General features: G+C 41.0%; 1 long non-coding RNA gene across 2 annotated transcripts in view; it reads left to right on the plus strand.

Annotated features, from left to right (window-relative positions):
• The window catches only part of LOC132535322 (uncharacterized), a 474,613-nt gene that overhangs the window by 57,349 nt on the left and 398,383 nt on the right, over positions 1-18,881 (plus strand). For both annotated transcript variants that reach the window (XR_009547119.1, XR_009547120.1), the window contains exon 2: positions 6,464-6,525. This is a non-coding gene — a long non-coding RNA (uncharacterized LOC132535322). The remainder of the gene's footprint in view (positions 1-6,463; positions 6,526-18,881) is intronic.

Raw genomic sequence — 18,881 nt, forward strand, 5'->3', positions numbered from 1 at the left:
GACCTCTGTGTGACCTTCCTTTATACTGCTAAATTCCAACAAGTGACAAGCACAGGGAAATTGGCCAAGAACAGCACAAGCAAATAGCCACTTTTTGGAAAATGCAGATAAGACCATTATACTACCCCCCACCCCAATAGACTAAAAAGGACTATTCACTAGAAAAACGTCAGTAGAAATCAAGTAAAAATTCAAATTATGGGCTGGGCAGATAGCATAATTTTTATGCAAGAGACTCTAAGTTCCCAGGTTCAATCCCCAGCATCTAATCCCCTAAACCAGAGCTGAGCATTGTTCTGGGCTCTCACATTTAAATAAAATCATCTAAAACATAAAACTTTAAACCAAATACAAAAGAATAGCCTGAAAAATTAGTTTGGAAAAGTGTAATTAATACAATGATCAATAATAGAAAGATCACTGACATAGCATCAATGAAAAATAAAGAACTTCTTCCAATACCAGTACAGAGCATTTTTCTCTTCTTTTTTTGTTTTATTTTGTTTTTTTTTTTAATCATTACCAGTATTATCCCTGGGGCTTGGTTCCTGCACTGCAAATTCACTGTTCTTGGCAGCCATTTATTTATTTATTTATTTATTTATTTATTTATTTATTTATGTATTCCCTTACTGGATAAATCAGATACAAATGAGGAGGGGCTGGGAAGAGAGAGAGAAGCCAACACCTATAGCACTTTTGCTTGACACTTGTGAGACTTCCTTCTGCTGGTGGGGACTAGGGCTTGGAGCTTAAATCTGGGTTTCTGAGCACAGTTATGCGTGTGCTCAATGTGATGTGTGCTGCCTACACCAGAATAATATATATATGGAGAGAGAGAGAGAAGACATGATGTCTAAGAAAGGTAAGATAATTGTAATTCATGCTATAGAAGGAAAAACAATCTCTTTAATACGTAGAAAACTCCTGGAAGCTAAAGGACCATTAAACAATGGAGAATTAATATATGTTAAAGATATGTAGATATATTTTTAAAAATATATATATTTATTTTATTTATTTATTCCCTTTCGTTTGCCCTTGTGGTTTTATTGTTGTAGTTATTATTGTTGTCATTGTTGTTGGATAGGACAGAGAGAAATGGAGAGAGGAGGGGGAAGACAGAGAGAGGGAGAGAAAGACAGACACCTGCAGACCTGCTTCACCGCTTGTGAAGCGACTCCCCTGCAGGTGGGGAGTGGGGGCTCGAACCGGGATCCTTACACCGGATATGTAGATATTTTATAGAAATGAATGTAGTCTGCTAAACATGTGAAAAAAAATCCAAATTCCTCAAACTCATTAGAAGAAATACCAATGAAGATCACACTCACTGGTAGGTTTAGTACAAGTGAAGTCATGCCCCTATGTGGTTCTCCTCTAGACTTGATTTTGACTCTGGGCTGAGTCATGTGACTTGCCTTGCTGTTAGGACATCAGAAAGGTAATGCATGTTAGGGGTTTCACCCTGGAATGTTGCTGCAACCCTTTGAGAATATCCACTGTGTTCTCCTTGAGAATGAAAGGCCACATGGGAAGGCTAGCATTTTAGCTGTCCCCCCATCTTTCTGCTAAATATAACCAAATGAATCAAAGGGAGAGACACAAACCAAAAAACAGCAAAGCTGCTCAGCCAAACCACTGTATAAATCACTGTTCTTACCCATAGGTTCCTGATTATTAAACAATTTGTTCTGCTTTATATTTCAATGATTTTTCAGCCACCAAGTTGCATATGCTGCCATTATGCCAACCTGACTTCCCTGGGCAGATGACCCCTCCAATGGTGTCCTGGCACCTCCCTCCCCAGAGCCCTGCTGGACTAGGGAAAGGTAGAAACAGGCTGGGGGTGTGGATCGGCCTGCCAACGCCCATGTCCAATAGAGAAGCAATGACAGAAGCCAGAACTCCCACCTTCTGCTCCCCATAATGATCCAGGGTCCAGGCTCCCAGAGGGAAAAAGAATAGGGAAGTTTCCAATGGAGAGGTGTTGTATGCTTTACATTGGTTTGCTCTAGCTCTCCCCCTGCCAGGAAAATTGGTTTAGTCCTGCTCGTTTCGTTTAGTCCTGCTTGTCCCTGCCCCAAAGAACCCCGACAGAGTTCGAGACTTCTTGGCGCCGCCATGTGAGAAGGATGCAGGAGAGTTCTGTTTGGTGATTAGTTTGGGTTAGCTTATGAATCATTGTTCGTGAATGAAGAAATACAGATTCTCGGCCCAGCCGCGTGTCTCTGGTCGTCTCTGTTACCCGCCCGTGAAGCCAGCCCGGATAAAACAACAGAGAGGATGGGATGTGGCACTCTGGTGGTGGGAACCATGTGGAATTGTACTCCTCTTTCCCTATTGCCTTGTTGTTCGTTATCAATTAGAGAGAGAGAGAGAGAGAGAAAGGAAGGCAGGAAGAAAGAAAGAAAGAAAGAAAGAAAGAAAGAAAGAAAGAAAGAAAGTGTGTGGGGGGTTGGGCACCCAGTTGAGCTCACATATTTCCTTGCTCAGAGATTCTAGTCCCCAGTTCACACCTGCAGGGAAGAAGCTTCACAAGTGGTGAAACAGGGTTAGAGGTGTCTCTCTTTGTCTTCTCTCTCTCTCTTCTTTCTTTCTTTCTTTTTTTTTTTTTGCCTCCAGGGTTAGCGCTGGGGCTCAGTGCCTGCACTACAAATCCACTGCTCCTGGAGGCCATTTTCCTTTCTTTCTTTCTTTCTTTCTTTCTTTCTTTCTTCCTTCCTTCCTTCCTTCCTTCCTTCCTTCCTTTTTTCCTTCCTTCCTTCCTTTCTTTTCTTCCTTCCTTCCTTCCTACCTTTCTCTCTCTCTCTTTTTTCATTTTATTGAATAAGACAGAGAGAAATAAAGAGAGGAGGGGGAGATAGAAAGGGAGAGAAAAAGCCACCCGCAGACACTATGACACTGTCTTCCCAGACACTAGTCCCCCTGAGTGCTAGCCATCAGCCATCGGGCTCAGCAGATCCTGCTACTGCAGCTTGTGAAGAGTGGAGCACTCGAGCCCAGATCCTTGTGTGGGACCTTGCACCACCATCTGGACCCTCTTTCTCTTTCCTCTGCCCCCCCCCCCAGCTCTCACTTCAATTTTGTATCCAAGGGGGAAAAAAAAGTGGGGAATGGCCACCAGGAGCAGTAGATTCTTTGTGTGTGCTCAAAGTCCCTGCCATTAACTGATGGCAGAAAACCAGCAAAACAACGACACGGGACATGGCACAGTGGCACTTGGGGTCCAGAGTTGGATCAGAGCAGCACAGGTATCACAGAGATGATGCTCTGGGTCTCTCGTCCTCTCTCTTCCTATCCTTTAATTCATAAATGAATAAAATTTCTTTAAAAATGAGTAGATCAAAGTGTCCATTTGCATGGGGGCTGTCATGAGATGATGGGTGACACATTTAGATCATCCTTTTCACGTGCACTACTGCTAGATCCAAATATTTCACAGCCGACCTTGGTCACAAAGTATGGGGAAAACACATTTTTAAACACAGATGGTAGGAGACTAAGCTGATACAACTTCCAGTCAAAGGGCACTTGAGCTGTCAAGAATGTATTCTACATAAGAATCATATTCCTACATATTGCCTACAGATACATTTACACTGATTCAAAATTGTGCGTGTGAGAGCCGGGCGGTAGCACAGCGGGATAAGCACAGGTGGCGCAAAGTGCAAGGACCAGCCTGAGGATCCCGTTTTGAGCCCCCGGCTCCCCACCTGCAGGGGAGTCGCTTCACAGGCGGTGAAGCAGGTCTGCAGGTGTCTGTCTTTCTCTCCCCCTCTCTGTCTTCCCCTCCTTTCTCCATTTCTTTTTGTCTTATCCAATAACAATGACATCAATAGTAACTATAACAATAAAACAATAAGGGCAACAAAAGGGAATAAATAAATATTAAAAAACAAAATTGTGCATGTAGAAATTTAGTTATATAGACTATTATGTAAGAGTGACAGGTAAAAGAACCTATATTTTGACCAACATTATTAAATCACTAAAAAAATTAAGAAGATCTTCCATATAAATATCAAAGGATAATTTTTTCTTCCAGAGATTATTCTGTTCTTTCTTTAAAATAACCAGAATTTGTTTAATCCTTATGCCAAAGAGAAATAATTTGTAATGGCATATCCTGTTCTCCATCTTCAGAGAGAAAACTTTAATTGTATAGTTGAAAACTTAGTAATACACCGTTTTAAATATGGAAGTACGATATAAAAAGGTATGAACATTTCAAGTATCACTGTGCAGGTAATTTTTTGTTGACATTTTAGGGAATGTAAGAACGGAGAAGGAAACCAAGATGGCAGACCAGCCAATGATTCAGCAGGAGCCCTTGCTGGTGACCTATGGCCCTGCACAGTGACCACACACGTTCTCCTGTGCCAATCACTAGGACTGAGCCAGTCCAAGGAAATAAGAACTTCCCATCACAAACAAGGCTCATGGGACCAAGAGGACCATAAACAAAATTGTTTTGCCTCCAGTCCTTTTTTAACTTTACAAACATCTTCCCCCATGTTGGGAGGCAGATTCATTCTCATAATTATTTTTTGAATAAGTCTTTTTTTGACAAATGAATGGGGGTGTGTGCTGGGATAATCCTTGAGCACACAAGCTCAAGGATTTCTTTTGATTCCTTTCTCTCCCCCACCTAGAGCAAGGACACTTTACAAGTGGTAAAGCGGGGGGGTCGGGCGGTAGCTCAGCGGGTTAAGCACACGTGGCGCGAAGTGCAAGGAACAGCGTAAGGATCCCTGTTCTAACCCCGGCTCCCCACCTGCAGGGGTGTCGCTTCACAGGCGGTGAAGCAGGTCTGCAGGTGTCTCTCTTTCTCTCCCCCTTTCTGTCTTCCCCTCCTCTCTCCATTTCTCTCTGTCCTATCCAACAACTGTGACATCAACAACAACAATAAAACAACAAGGGCAACAGAAGGGAAAATAAATAATAAAAAAAAAAATTAAAAAAATTAAAAAAAACAAAAAACAAGTGGTGAAGCAGGTCTGCAGGTGTCTCTCTTTCTCTCTTTCTACCTTCCCCTCCCCTCTCAATTTCTCTCTGTCCTATCAAATAAAATAGAAAAAAAAAAAAAAGAAAGAAAGAAAGAAAAGGAAAAAAAAAAAAAAGGTCACCAGCAGCAGTGTATTCCTAGTGCCACCAAGCCCCAGCAAGCCCCAGAGGTAACCTTGGAGGCAAAAGAAAAAAAAAAAGTTCCTGGACTCACTAATGGTCCTTGAGTTTGGATAAATCCTCCTGATCACAGCAAATAAGAACTGGGCCCCAGATAAGCTCAAATCGATAGGGTTTAGAGTCAACAATAATTATATATTGACTCTGTATACCTTTCCCATATTAGGGAGCTACTCTCTTCCCTGATCCAGTTTTCTGGCCCTTTTTCCAGCCATGACATCATCTCTCCAGACAATAACTTGGATCCACCTGCATATCAGATAGCAGGCTCAGCAAACAAACAAAAAACTAGTATAGTCATGGGCCCTTTGGAATATAACTAAAACAGGTCTACTATCTACAAAATGGAGACCCCCCCCCCCACCCTTCATCTGCAATATTCCAGTCTTTAGGCCCATGATTATTCAGGGTTTTTTTTTTGCCTTTATATTTTAACTCTCTTTTCAGCCACCAGGTTCCAGATGCTACCATGATGCCAACCAGACTTCCCTGGGCAGACAACCCCACCAGTGTGTCCTGGAGCCCCGCTTCCCCAGAGCCCTGCCCCACTGGGGAAAGAGAGAGACAGGCTGGGAGTATGTATCCACCTGTCAACACCCATGTTCAGTGGGGAAGCAATTACAGAAGCCAGACCTTCCACCTTCTGCATCCCACAATGACCCTGGGTCCATGCTCCCAGAGGGATAAAGAATAGGAAAGCTATCACGGGAGGGGATGGGATACGGAGTTCTGGTGGTGGGAATTGTGTGCAGTTGTACCCCCCTTATCCTATGGCTTTGTCAGTGTTTCCTTTTTATAAATAAAAATAAAAAAAAAAACTTGGAAGATCCAACCAGTAATAAGCAAACATAAAATTAAATCTTCTATCTGAACTGTTAGCATGTGTTTATCTTTTTGAAATGGGGTTATTTCCCTTTATTTTTCAGCTAATTTAAAATATATAGTAGCATTTTGTCAATTTTGTGGCATATTTAAATTTTTTTCTCATAAATGAAAAAGTTGTTATAAAAATAACCAACATAGGAACATTGTAGAATACTAGGACATAAGGTCAAAAAGTAAATAGAAAAAAAAATTTTTTACAACATTAGATAATCATTGTTAAAGACAAGGTTTATACATTTCTGTATTTCTTTCCACTTCTATTTATTAAAATTATTGTTAACTTTTAATAATTAATAATTGTTAACTTTTACTTGCCAATAATCTCCACTTCTCCATTTTCAGACTATTTTAACCTCATTTAAGAGAGGAGAATTTTGTTTTCTATTATTAGGGGTATAAAAGAAATTTTCCTGTACTTCTTTGGTATTCTTCAAATGTTGGATAAATAATCAAGTAAGTATCAGAAAAATGGATAAAAGGAAAAGCATAATAAATTGCATTACTAAATTGTATGCCTCCTATATACATGGTAGAGGCCTGATAAAACTGAGTGATTAACCATTCTGCTTCTAGATGCTATCTTTCAGTAGGTCTTATTAAGATAAGGCATTGTGAAGAATGTCAATTAGGAAGGTTATCAAGGGAAGGCACTGCAAGCAAAGGTGTGTGGGTTTAAGTTCATCCTTCTCCATCTTTCTCATCTTAAATGAGAGAAGGTAATAATGGAATGTGAAGCCCATAAGGGAAGGATTTGTTTATATAACTCTCTCATAAAAGGTCTACCTAGCCTTTTAGAGACCCTGCCATAAAATTAAATTTTTGGCAAGACAGATTTGGAGATGACATAGGATGACATAGTCTCCCTCTCCACAAGCATCCCCCTAAAAAAAAATTAAAAAAAAAAACCCTTAAAAAAATGAGTTTGAATATTTTTAAAAGAAAAAAAAACTGTGTTTGACTAAGACTGTTTTTATCTATCGTTTAAAGTTAATATTTCAGTCATTGTTTCTGCATCTGTCTTTTATGAACAATTCAGAATTTGATACTTAGAAGTTAGGTAAGGCTGTGTGAGAACTTTAGACAGATTACTTTGGCTCGTAGTTGGTTAATAGACCATGATGACAAATACATCACAGACTAGAACACTGTAACCTTGTGATTTCAGGGGGGAAAACTCTTTTGCTTTAATTATTAATCTGTGACATTTTAATTGGAGCGCAAATGGTTCTCGTAATTTTAGTGATTATATTGAATTTATAGGATAAACTTCATTTAAAAAAAATGTAGAGCTTGATATATTTGAAGAAATTCCAGAGAAACTTACCGAAACATCTCATAAACTTATACTTGGTGTCCATGGATATAAATATCTACATCTGTTGGTGATCAACATACTTATAAATAAGGGGAATGTGGAATAAGTATTTGTTTGCATTTAAAAAACATTTCACTTGGCTTTTATTTTGAAGCATGAAAAAAATGAAATGAAATTAAAAAGAATCAGAAAACCTCAAAAATAGTTTTAAATATGGTTCTAACATATCATAGGACAAAAGTTGTGCAGATATTTTTTTCCTTCCAATTGAGATCTTAAGCCTCCTGGTGGGAATGGCTCTTACCACCATGCTTGCTGACCAGTCTAAGTGCCAAGTACTAATTTACTTCACTTAGGGAAAGTCACAAAGACACATACAATGGGGTGGGCCTGTGGGTCTTAAGGCTTGAGATACCTAGTTTATAATCACTGAAAGCACCAGGAAAGAAGACAAGAAACCATGAAAGAAAAAGATGACAACTGTAGGTTGAAAAATTGATCTACCTTTTCCAGCCATGACATCATCTCCCCAGACAATAACTTGGATCCACCTGCATATCAGATTTCAGGCTGGGGGGTGGGGAAGAAAAAGAAAAACTAATATAGCCATAGGCCCTTTGGAATATAACTAAAATATGCCTACTAGCTATCTACAAAATGGAGGAACACCCCCCCCCCCAACTCTTCATCTGCACTATTCCAGACTTTAAGTCCATGATTGGTCAACAATGTGTTTGGCTTTGTATGTTAACTCTTTTTTTCAGCCACCAGGTTCCAGATGCTAGCAAGATGCCAACCAGACTTCCCTGGACAGACAACCCCACCAATGTGTCCTGGAGCCCTGTTTCCCCAGAGCCCTGCCCCACTAGGGAAACAGAGAGACAGGCTGGGAGTATGGACCCACCTGTCAACACCCATGTTCAGCAGGGAAGCAGTTACAGAAGCCAGACCTTCCACCTTCTGCATCCCACAATGACCCTGGGTCCATGCTCCCAGAGGGATAGAGAATAGGAAAGCTGTCAGGGGAGGGGATGGGATATGGAGATCTGGTGGTGGGAATTGTGTGGAGTTGTACCCCTCTTATCCTATGGTTTAGTCAGTGTTTCCTTTTTATAAATAAAAAGTTTACAATACAAAAAAAGATCTACTGTAAGAGGAGCAGGATGATTGTTGGGGCCAGCTGGTGACACACCTGGTTAAGCACACGGTACAGTGCGCAAGGTCCCAGGTTCAGCCCCTTGGCTCCCGCCTGCAGGGGGAAAGCTTTCCGAGTGGTGGTGAAGCAGGGCTGCAGGTGTCTCTTTCTCTCTCTCCCTCTCTATCCCCTCCCTGCTCAATTTCTCTGTCTCTATCCAATAATAAATAAGTAAAAATAAGATTAAAAATACTTTAAAAAGGAAACATCACTATTATACCAAAAAGACATTGTAAAGAGTAGCTAACAAGGCAGACAGTGGCTTCCCAGCCTAGTGTACATGGTGTCATCTGCAAGGGCCCGGGTTCAAGCCCCCAGTCTCCACCTGCAGGAGAGAAGCTTCACAAGCACTGAAGCTGTTGTCTCTCCGTCTTCCCCTTTCCCTCTCAATTCTTCTCTGTCTCTATCAAAAGGAAAGGAGAAAAACATCTGCCATTAACAGAAAATTGTCATATAGCCACCAAGCCCCAACAATAACCCTGGAGGTAATAAAAAAAAAAAAGTAGCAGATGGGTGAAACTTCTCAGCTCACCAAGACAGGGGCCTGCACAACACTCCCGGCCAATGTCGGCCCTTTTCCACCGTCATATCATGCCCCAGGGAAGCCATGAACGTCCCAATAAAATGATACAAATCAAAGAAGGAAATACATTTTATTTTGAAAAAAATCTCTGAAGGTGGTGCTAATATATCATTAAAAAAAATAAAAAGGAGCTGACAAAAATGCCAAGGAAAGCTGAGGGGAGGAGTGTATATTAAAAGCCAATTTCTTTCCTATCAACAAGGACTCAAGGACGTCGATAACAACAACTACAACAATAAAACAACAAAGGCAACAAAAGGGAATAAATAAATCTTTTTAAAAATCTTTTTTGGGGGTCGGGCGGTGGTGCAGTGGGTTAAGCGCATGTGGCTCAAAGCACAAGGACCGGCGTAAGGATCGCGGTTCGAGCCCCCGGCTCCCCACCTGCAGGGGAGTCACTTCAGAGGCGGTGAAGCAGGTCTGCAGGTGTCTGTCTTTCTCTCCTCCTCTCTGTCTTCCCCTCTCTCCATTTCTCTCTGTCCTATACAACAACGAATTGCATCAACAAGGGCAATAATAATAACCACAATGAAGCTACAACAAGGGCAACAAAAGGGGGAAAAAATGGCCTCCAGGAGCGGTGGATTCATGGTGCAGGCACCGAGCCCAGCAATAACCCTGGAGGGAAAAAAATAAATTAATTAATTAAAAAAAAATCTTTTTTAAAAAGCCATTTTCTTTCGGATTCTTCTTCTAGAAACCACTCTGATGATGCCCTTTGTTAATTCCTTTGTCAGACAGCAAAAGTTTGCAGCCCCCAGGAGGAAGCCACCCAATGTGTAACAGACAGGGAGATTTGGCAGTCAGGCTTTGGCTAAGCCAGCACTAAACCGCCTAGAGAAATGTAAAACTTAAAGCTGTCCTGAATAAGTTCCGGAACTCATAATCTGGCAGATTCAGGTCCCAAGGACAAAAATATTTACATATTTACGTATATGCATAAATAGGACACTTACAAACTGACCGAATTTTAATGCAGGCATATATGCTTGGAAATAGTTTGCTCTTCCTCATATTTTATCTTTCATGCAATAATAGGAAATGTTTTCTGGTTCTGGCTTGCAATATACATTACAAAGGATTCTACAAATATAGATTTTTCATTTCACCCAACACAGTTTTTTAGCTGTGAAGGCCCTTACTCAAACAAAACACACCTGCAAAAGATAAGTGACTTTCTTTCCCTGAGTTGCTTGAGAAAATGCATCGGGACTTGCAAATTTATGGGATGAGATTTAACAGTGCAAGGTCAGTGTTAGGTAAGTAACTCCAGGGCCTAACTTCCTTTCCCCTGTCCTTTAGAGAATACAGACACATTCCGGTTTAATATTGACATGAGAAATGGTAATTGCACAATTGCTGTTTTACAGAGGCAGGGGAGGCTGAAAGCTCTGGTTTTAATATATGTGCTTAAGACAGTGCTCCAGAAATGATTCTAAGATAAACATCACGAGCATATGCACTCCAGAAAGCAGCTGTCCAGTTTGGGTCTTACAAAAACATTTTGTCCTGATACCTTTTCATTTCCGGCACATCATGGAGTTTTGTAACCCAGAAAAAATACACAAGCTCTAAAAAATCTGAAGCTACTTATTATTTAGCTCTGAAAAAAGTAAGAATAACAGGGCATAACCTCCTCCCTGCTATCCGTGGCACTACCTCCTTGATGCTAATAATACATTTTTAATTAGGAAGAACTTTGCAGTTCTCCTAAAATACCAATGGTAAAGATACGTTGAGAAAGTCACTTGGCCATGATGTCACTTCTGGCATAAAACTCTTAAGATGTAGGAGAGCAGTGAGAACGAAGAAGAAACTGTAAAAGGCAGTAGCCTTGAAATTCCCTTTTTATGCAGTTGTTTGTTAAGTGCTTTTAGTATGAGTTGCTTGTAGTATGAGGTGGAAAATTCCTTTCCCCTTCCCCCTTGAATAAACAGGACCTAATCAGTGAAGGCCACCCATTGTCTTGTAAGTTGTTCAAAGGACCCTGCATGGGAACAAGCCTTATCAGGACCTTTGCACAGACTTTGTGGTGCGCTGTCTACCGGATGGGTGGTCATAGCCGATGGCAGGAGGATGTGGCGACCCTGCCTGGTTGAATTCTATTGGTTGTGTGAGGGCTAGCCTTATCAGGACCTCTGCACAGCCCCAGCAGTATACTGGTCGCCAGATGGCCTGGTATGATGGTAGGGGGATGTGAAGACCTAGTACCTGGTCAAGTCTTATTGGTTGTCTAGTTTTGCAAGGTTTGAAATTAGCCCGCACTTTGCTTTGTATGGACCCTGCTTTTTGCTAAGTTTGAAATGATTGGATTTTGTGTTTGCTATAGCCTGTTATTGGATGTAAGTTGACAAGGTGATGTGTTCCCCCTCCCTGAGTGTAGTCTGAATTCCTATAAATTGTGTGGTTTGAGCCTTGTTCAGGGTCGAGCTTGGTAGACTAACACCAGTCACCATCTCGGCCCGGATTGCAATTCGTCAATAAACATCTTTGCTTCCTTGCAGTGGATGGTGGTTTGATTTATGCTCGCTAACAGAAACTAGGCTCACGGCTGAACCAATGGCAAGTCCAGCCTGAGTGCCATCTTCCTTGTCTTCTAGGACAAATGACCTTCTGTGAATGGGAACAGAGAAAGAGACACACAGAAAGTTTATGCATAACGGGCTGTGTGGAGGTTCTGAACTGCTTCCACATCATCACATGAGTGACTTTAAATGGTCTCAATAGGAAGCTCTGGCTGGAGCTCTGTAGAGATTCATTCTCTGAGAAGGGGCTGCTGTGGGGAGGCTTGAGAATTCCAATAAATAATTTACATTAATTCATGAGCATTGCTCAGTGGGCACAATCAAATTTAAGTCAGTTGGGAGATATCAGTGGTGGTTGCCAAGAGTTCGTCTTTGCTGCAGTTCCGTTATTAAATTTTCTTTTCTCATTTTGTTAAGTGGTAGTGACAAGAGCTGGGGAGAGTCAGCTCAATGCCAGGCCAGAGGACCTGAATGAGCGACCCGAGGCCCCTCTTCCCCAGAGCATTGCTCAACTCTGGTTCATGCTGGTGCCAGGGGCTGGGGCTGGGGCCTCCAAGCCATAGGCTTCTAAGGACCGTGCATAACTTTTGTACTCTCCCCCATCCCCAAACTCACAATTCTTGATAGTTTTATTTTTAATTGCCACCAGGCTTTATTATAGCTGGGCCTTGGTGCCTGCATGACACTCCTGGTGGCCATTTTTTTTTCTCTCTCCTTACTTCCTTTCTTTCTTTCCTTTTTTTTTCTTTCTTTCTTTCTTTCTCTCTCACTTTCTATCTTTCTTTCTTCCTTCCTTCCTTTCCTTTCCTTTCCTTCCTCCCTTCCTTCCTTCTTTTCTTTTCGTTTCTTTTATTTGATCAGAGACAGAGAGAGAGTGATAGGAAGGAGAAGAAAAAGACACTTGCAGCATAATTCACAGTCCAAGGAATGGAGTTTAGTCTTCCTCCTGTAGGTGGGGACTGGGGCTTGAGCTCCTTATTTTTGTCTTCTGTGTTTCACTAGCACCTGACTGGCTACTGGGTTCCTTTTTATTTTATTTTATTTTTTTTCAGTTGGGTGTCTCAACTGGAACTTTGCCTCTTACCATTCACAAGTTAAGGCTCTTGCCTGGTCACTAGTGTACTAAAAGCCTTTGCTCAGATTGTCCCTTTTTTTTAAAGTTAATTTATTTTTTACCAGAGCCCTGCTCAGCTCTGGCTGATGCTGGTACAGGCAATTGAAACTGGGACTTTGGAGCCTCAGGCATGAGAGTCTTTTAGCATAACCATTATGCTATCCCTCCACCCCCCCAACACACCCACTCCCATGTCCGGCTTTATCTCTATGAGACAGCCAGTTCTAATCACTTTACTGATAGGGATTGAAACCCAAACACAAGCCTCAGCACTCAGCTTAATGGCCCATTTTCAGATTCCACTCTTGCCAAATCTGGTTCCAGCTTCAGTGTCATTGCAGTCTAAGGAGATTTTTGTTTCCTTTTTCCTTCCATTGCACTCCTTATAAGAATGTAATTTAGCAAACAGTCCATTGACACCAAGACAAAAAAGAAGAGAGGCTTGAGATAGCCAGGGAGAAAAGCTAAACAGAAGACTAGCTTTCTAAATAGAGGATTCTCATGAAAATCAAGCCAGCAGCCTTTGTGCACAAGGACTGCACGTTCAGTGTTTGTAGAATCATTCGTAAAACCGAAGTCAGCTTTAGTATGTTCTGTTAGTCTGTTTGCACTAAATAAAGTCACTGAAAAGCAGTTGAATTCTGCTAGTCTGTTTCTAACAGAAGTATTCACAAGGATTTTTTTTTTCTATCAGGGCTATTAGTGAGGCTCAGTATCAGCACTACACATCCACCACTGCTCCCAGCAGCTATTTCCTCCTTTTTTGGTTTATTTTTAATAGATAGGACAGTTAGAAATTGATAGGATCCACCCCATCAGCTGAGGCCCTATTTGGGGAGTCCTGAGATTCCCAAACAGACATGAATAAATCCCTCTCTCCATTGTTACCAGTCATCTCTATCAGGAACAACAAAATAGACCCCTTTGTGGGCCCCCGTAGGACCTTGCCCTCAGCTTGGATCACCAATGGTAGAGAATGTTCCATCCTCTGAAGGGAGGCTGGACAACATACTCTATGCTACACCTGAGGAAGATGGGTCCTGATACTGGGGCAGCTTGGAATGTTCCTACTCATGACCACAGAATGTGAGCTCAGATCTACAGGGATGCAGAGGTCACACAGGCTCCTAAGCTGAATATGGGCCCCAGATCACATCAAATCGATGGGGTTTACAGTCAACAATATCTATAATACTCCTTTCCCATATTTGGGAGCTACTCTCTTCCCTGATCTAATTTTCTGGTCCTTTTCCAGGCATGACATCATCTCCCCAGACAATAACTTGGATCCACCTGCATATCAGATGTCAGGCTCAGGGGAAAAACAAAAAAACTAGTATAGCTACAGGCCCTTTGGAATATAACTAAAATATGCCTACAAAATGGAGGACCCCCCCACACACACTATTCATCTGCACGATTCTAGCCTTGAGGTTCATGATTAGTCAACAACTTGTTTGGCTTTATATGTTAACTCTCTTTTCAGCCACTAGGTTCCAGATGCTAGCATGATGCCAACCAGACTTTTCTGGACAGACGACCCCACCAATATGTCCTGGAGCTCTGCTTCCCCAGAGCCCTGCCCCACTAGGGAAAGAGAGAGGCAGGCTGGGAGTATGGATCCACCTATCAACACCCATGTTCAGTGGGGAAGCAATTACAGAAGCCAGACCTTCCACCTTCTGCAACCCACAATGACCCTGGGTCCATACTCCCAGAGGGATAAAGAATAGGAAAGCTATCAGGGGAAAGCTATCTGTCCCTTGGAAAAACAATCTGCTGCCTAGGAAAAGCTCAATGTCCCAAGATGAGTTGGGTGGCTATGATTTTACAGAAGGTAGAAGATAAAGAGGAAGGGAGCAAGAGAACAACTGACCATTCAAAAAATAATTTATTTAATGATACTGGGCTGAAGGAGAGGGCAGCAGAGAGATAGGAAAGGGAAGAAGGAGAGAGATGGGACACGGGGAAAGAGGGGATGGGATATGGAGTTCTGGTGGTGGGAACTGTGTGGAGTTGTACCCCTCTTATCCTATGGTTTAATCAATGTTTCCTCTTTCTAAATAAAAATAAATAAATAAGAAATTGAGAGGATAAGGAGAGAAAGAGTGACACCTGCAGACACTTGCTTCACAACTTGTGAGGCATCCACACTGCAGGCAGGGAGTGAGGGTTTGAATCCTTGTGCATGGTGATTTGTGCACTTAACCTAGTATGGTGCTGTCCAACCCCTGTAAGTTCTTCTCCTCCTCCTTTTTCTCCATCTTTTTAAAAAATAAAAGTAGGGATAGTATCCCAAGTTGGATTTCACAAACTATTTTCAACAGCATGAAAAACTCTTCTAAGCTAAAAGTCTTGGTCCCCTTTAGTAGACAACTATAGATAATTCTTAATGATATCAAATGCACCCAAGTTGCTGGTAGTGAGAATGTTGCAAAACATAAAACTGCAAATCACATTTGTGAGAAAGGTGTTTTAAGAACTTAAAAAAAATTCCCTTGTGGAGAGCAGTCTGGAGAACTCTCAGACCTGCCCTATGGCCCTGCAATTCCTCTCTTGAGAATATATCCCAGTGGACCAAACACAACCATCCAAAAAGATTTGTGTATGCCTATATTCACAGCAGCACCATTTGTAATGGCCAAAACCTGGAAGCAACCCAGGTGTCCAACAACAGTTGTGATATATATACACAATGGAATACTACTCAGCTATTAAAAATGATGAATTCACTTTCTTGGGTGGAGCTTGAACGAAACATGTGAAGTGAGATCAGCCAGAAAGAGAAGGAAGAATATGAGATGATCTCACTCATAGACAGACGTTGAAAAATAAGATCAGAAGGGAGAACACAAAGCAGAACTTGGGTTGGAGTTGGTGTATTGCACCAATACACCAGGAAGTTTAGGACCTAGAAGACAAAGGAGGACCTCATAGGGTTTGAATTGCTGTGTGGAAATCTGAGAAACGTTACTGAAGCACAATCTACTGTATTTTATTTTACTGTTGACCCAGTAAGGAAATTAAAAAAAAAACACTATTGAATGAAATCTATACGTCCTCTAGTTTTTAATTCTTAACACTGATAACTTTTATATTCAGTGTTGTTTTTTTTTTTAGCTTACTTTATAAATATATGTTAACAATTTCCCTAGTTTCTTTGTTCATGATCACAACACCAGGTAATAAACAGCCCCCAGTGGGCCTCAGCTCCAAGCTTCAAAGTAGACATTTCAAGTGACAGTTTAAACTCTTCATGTCTCTCTCACCAAAATAAAACACCACCTGTCTTTCATTCACCCTGATAAAATCTTACGTATTTTCAACTGTTCTTTTTCCATAATCCTTCCAGGCTTATTCCCCAATAAGGAAGAGAAAAGAAAACTTACAGGAAGGTTGACGAAAACTTTCTTGGTCTGGTAAGATTCAGGACTGTATCATTTAGTCCTAAAGCTGTGTGCAACAGAGCCTGTGATGACATATGCTATCTGGTCCCTGGTGTGTTTCCCCGGAATGTATCAATGTGTCTAATCAGAGTCCAGGTAAACTCAAAAGTAATTCCTCTCTATTTGCTGGGAAGAATGTTTAGATCACCTACCATGTGATTCAGGGGAGATTATAGTCTCTGCACAAAGGAGCAGTAGCCAGGGGTGACACTTAATGCAGGAGATTATTCTTATCGACCCATCTCACATAAAGAAAGCTTGTATTCTCGGCTGTCAGAAGGGACACTGGCTCCATTTAATCATGAAGAGAAATGGGCTTACTTGTCTGTCCTTGGAAAACAATCTGCTGCCTTGGAAAAGCTCAATGTCCCAAGATGAGCTGGGTGGCTATGATTTTACAGGAGGTAGAGAAGATAAAGAGGAAGGGAGCAAGAGAACAACTGACCATTCAAAAAATAATTTATTTAATGATACCGGGCTGAAGGAGAGGGCAGCAGAGAGATAGGAAAGGGAAGAGGGAGAGAGATGGGTCAGCCAGAGTGCTCTGACATAGTGGAGCTAGGGACTGATCCTGGGACCTAGGAGCCTTAGGCTTGAGTTTCTGGCGTGATCATTTTGCATAATCTCCCCAGCCCCAAATTACATGTTTTTATAAGACAATATTAAATTTTAGCTCCAGAATTCCTGTGTGGAAGAAAAGCTTTTTCATTTGGGATGAGTGATTTTATTTCCATGTTTGTCTTAGTCTTCAGTCCAAAAATAAGCTGCTCGAAAAGAAGCAAAAGTATTTTTGTTCTCTGAACAATGACATGAATGCCCACACCCCTGTGAACTCTATACAATAAGTGGACATTGTTTCTATGTCTCACACTTACATCCAAAATTTGTGCTCTGTGTTCTTTCCGAAATTGCCACTTCTCATGCTTTTCCTCTTAGAGCTAAATGCAAAGTCCTTCAATCAGTTGTCTCTAATACACATCTTAGAGTCAGGGATAAATCCTCTTTAAGTTCAATGCCTCCTAGAACTTCCGTGTTAGTAACATCCATCACCTCTGCTTCCTGGTACTTCATCATCTCTTGCCAGGACCCTGGATTATTAAAGAAGTTCCTCTCTCCCTCACTACTGTTGACCTTATATTGTTTAGAGACATCAGTCCCATATATTTCATACAAAAAATATTTTGTGTCACAACCATTCATACATTATAGTTTTTAGCATTTTATTATTGCAAAGAGCCAACAAATAAAGTGATTTGTGCTAGCAAAGTCAGGATATTAAGATAATTTGTTTCAATGTATGAAAGGACAGACTTTAAAAAGAAAAATCACTCTGTAAGATAATAAATAACCCAACAGGGTGAGAACCTTACCCTGAATGAAGCCTGGGATTCGAACACCACTACCACATGGGAGCACCCAAACCCCGGGGAAGGTGGAACAGTGCTGTGGGATCTCTCCCTCTCTCAAATACATACAGATGAAAAAAAAAAAAAAGAATGAAAAACCATCCACATAGGAGAGGTGCAAGTGCAGGTATGTGTACATGGTGCAAGTACTGGGAAGAAAAAAGGAGAGAGAGAGAAGTTATCTGCCAATTTGCACGTCGGCACCACTTGAAATAGATGCCCCTGAAGCCAGTTACCTTTATGAGACAGATTGCACTGTGGTGTTTTCCACTTAGGTCTTCAATTCCTGTTGCTCACAGGGTAAGTTGTAAACTCTTTACCACACGCTACATGACCTTAGACACACTGGTCTAACTTTACCCAAACATAGTTTTCAAACTCAATTGTATTTGGCTCCACTGTGAGAATCTGGTATCTTATCTCTCTTTTTACCTTAGTTTCTCCTTACCCCTCTTCCCTTTTCTCTCCTCTATATGCTTATCAAAATGTAAATCACAATTGGGATTTTTAAAATTAATCCCCACACATTAATATAATATTAACATTATAGCAAGCATACAATTGCCAAGAATTTAATTATATAGTAGGTTGAATTTAAAAGTTTGGATCATGTGAAATTACCTGGATTACATGAAAGTAATCAACAAGTACTGGTAATTTTCTATGACCCAAATTATTGTTTTACCACTTGTAAATGAAACTATCTTATTTCTACATCTGCTTTTGTCTCACCTTGATCCTAGAATAGTTTTTACCTCTAGTTTTACACCTTATATGGATTATAAAGCAACAAGAAGAACTTGTAGCAGAGAAAATGACCCACAAAGTCTAACACCTTTATTTCTGAACTGTATACAGAAATGTTTGAAGACTCTCACACTAAACCATGTCCAACTGGGGATAGAGCTTTGTATTATCAACACAAAATACAATGCCTGGGACTCTTATGTACAGAAAAAGTATTTTTTCAGATTGAACTAAATGACTGATAAATTCCCTAAGGAAAATAGAAAATGAAAATGGTCCCGAATATCTTTAATGAAGCCAGCTTTAAAAAAAAGGGGGGGGGGAAGCATAAACACAACTATTTCAAGAACACTTTGCTGCTCATCCAAACTTAAGACCCTGACAAAGAACATTATAAGAAAATCATCTAAAACTAGGGTTTCTCATGGTGCTGGTAACAAACAAGGCCACCGGGTCAGAGTTATCCACTAGTGACCCG

The sequence above is a fragment of the Erinaceus europaeus genome, chromosome 21 (genome assembly GCF_950295315.1).
Source record: "Erinaceus europaeus chromosome 21, mEriEur2.1, whole genome shotgun sequence".
NCBI lineage: Eukaryota > Metazoa > Chordata > Mammalia > Eulipotyphla > Erinaceidae > Erinaceus > Erinaceus europaeus.